This window comes from Indicator indicator, assembly GCF_027791375.1.
Source record: "Indicator indicator isolate 239-I01 chromosome W unlocalized genomic scaffold, UM_Iind_1.1 iindW_random_scaffold_131, whole genome shotgun sequence".
In the NCBI taxonomy this organism is placed as follows: Eukaryota; Metazoa; Chordata; class Aves; order Piciformes; family Indicatoridae; genus Indicator; species Indicator indicator.
The window spans coordinates 1-2,500 of NW_026539077.1; positions in this window are offsets into that span (position 1 = coordinate 1).

A 2,500-nucleotide genomic window follows, 5' to 3' on the forward strand; every position below is an offset into this window, starting at 1 on the left:
TTTTTTTTTTTTTTTTTTTTTTTTTTTTTTTTTTTTTTTTTTTTTTTTTTTTTTTTTTTTTTTTTTTTTTTTTTTTTTTTTTTTTTTTTTTTTTTTTTTTTTTTTTTTTTTTTTTTTTTTTTTTTTTTTTTTTTTTTTTTCTTTTTTTTTTTTTTTTTTTTTTTTTTTTTTTTTTTTTTTTTTTTTTTTTTTTTTTTCTTTTTTTTTTTTTTTTTTTTTTTTTTTTTTTTTTTTTTTTTTTTTTTTTTTTTTTTTTTTTTTTTTTTTTTTTTTTTTTTTTTTTTTTTTTTTCTTTTTTTTTTTTTTTTTTTTTTTTTTTTTTTTTTTTTTTTTTTTTTTTTTTTTTTTTTTTTTTTTTTTTTTTTTTTTTTTTTTTTTTTTTTTTTTTTTTTTTTTTTTTTTTTTTTTTTTTTTTTTTTTTTTTTTTTTTTTTTTTTTTTTTTTTTTTTTTTTTTTTTTTTTTTCTTTTTTTTTTTTTTTTTTTTTTTTTTTTTTTTTTTTTTTTTTTTTTTTTTTTTTTTTTTTTTTTTTTTTTTTTTTTTTTTTTTTTTTTTTTTTTTTTTTTTTTTTTTTTTTTTTTTTTTTTTTTTTTTTTTTTTTTTTTTTTTTTTTTTTTCTTTTTTTTTTTTTTTTTTTTTTTTTTTTTTTTTTTTTTTTTTTTTTTTTCTTTTTTTTTTTTTTTTTTTTTTTTTTTTTTTTTTTTTTTTTTTTTTTTTTTTTTTTTTTTTTTTTTTTTTTTTTTTTTTTTTTTTTCTTTTTTTTTTTTTTTTTTTTTTTTTTTTTTTTTTTTTTTTTTTTTTTTTTTTTTTTTTTTTTTTTTTTTTTTTTTTTTTTTTTTTTTTTTTTTTTTTTTTTTTTTTTTTTTTTTTTTTTTTTTCTTTTTTTTTTTTTTTTTTTTTTTTTTTTTTTTTTTTTTTTTTTTTTTTTTTTTTTTTTTTTTTTTTTTTTTTTTTTTTTTTTTTTTTTTTTTTTTTTTTTTTTTTTTTTTTTTTTTTTTTTTTTTTTTTTTTTTTTTTCTTTTTTTTTTTTTTTTTTTTTTTTTTTTTTTTTTTTTTTTTTTTTTTTTTTTTTTTTTTTTTTTTTTCTTTTTTTTTTTTTTTTTTTTTTTTTTTTTTTTTTTTTTTTTTTTTTTTTTTTTTTTTTTTTTTTTTTTTTTTTTTTTTTTTTTTTTTTTTTTTTTTTTTTTTTTTTTTTTTTTTCTTTTTTTTTTTTTTTTTTTTTTTTTTTTTTTTTTTTTTTTTTTTTTTTTTTTTTTTTCTTTTTTTTTTTTTTTTTTTTTTTTTTTTTTTTTTTTTTTTTTTTTTTTTTTTTTTTTTTTTTTTTTTTTTTTTTTTTTTTTTTTTTTTTTTTTTTTTTTTTTTTTTTTTTTTTTTTTTTTTTTTTTTTTTTTTTTTTTTTTTTTTTTTTTTTTTTTTTTTTTTTTTCTTTTTTTTTTTTTTTTTTTTTTTTTTTTTTTTTTTTTTTTTTTTTTTTTTTTTTTTTTTTTTTTTTTTTTTTTTTTTTTTTTTTTTTTTTTTTTTTTTTTTTTTTTTTTTTTTTTTTTTTTTTTTTTTTTTTTTTTTTTTTTTTTTTTTTTTTTTTTTTTTTTTTTTTTTTTTTTTTTTTTTTTTTTTTTTTTTTTTTCTTTTTTTTTTTTTTTTTTTTTTTTTTTTTTTTTTTTTTTTTTTTTTTTTTTTTTTTTTTTTTTTTTCTTTTTTTTTTTTTTTTTTTTTTCTTTTTTTTTTTTTTTTTTTTTTTTTTTTTTTTTTTTTTTTTTTTTTTTTTTTTTTTTTTTTCTTTTTTTTTTTTTTTTTTTTTTTTTTTTTTTTTTTTTTTTTTTTTTTTTTTTTTTTTTTTTTTTTTTTTTTTTTTTTTTTTTTTTTTCTTTTTTTTTTTTTTTTTTTTTTTTTTTTTTTTTTTTTTTTTTTTTTTTTTTTTTTTTTTTTTTTTTTTTTTTTTTTTTTTTTTTTTTTTTTTTTTTTTTTTTTTTTTTTTTTTTTTCTTTTTTTTTTTTTTTTTTTTTTTTTTTTTTTTTTTTTTTTTTTTTTTTTTTTTTTTTTTTTTTTTTTTTTTTTTTTTTTTTTTTTTTTTTTTTTTTTTTTTTTTTTTTTTTTTTTTTTTTTTTTTTTTTTTTTTTTTTTTTTTTTTTTTTTTTTTTTTTTTTTTTTTTTTTTTTTTTTTTTTTTTTTTTTTTTTTTTTTTTTTTTTTTTTTTTTTTTTTTTTTTTTTTTTTTTTTTTTTTTTTTTTTTTTTTTTCTTTTTTTTTTTTTTTTTTTTTTTTTTTTTTTTTTTTTTTTTTTTTTTTTTTTTTTTTTTTTTTTTTTTTTTTTTTTTTTTCTTTTTTTTTTTTTTTTTTTTTTTTTTTTTTTTTTTTTTTTTTTTTTTTTTTTTTTTTTTTTTTTTTTTTTTTTTTTTTTTTTTTTTTTTTTTTTTTTTTTTTTTTTTTTTTTTTTTTTTTTTTTTTTTTTTTTTTTTTTTTTTTTTTTTTTTTTTTTTTTTCTTTTTTTTTTTTTTTTTTTTT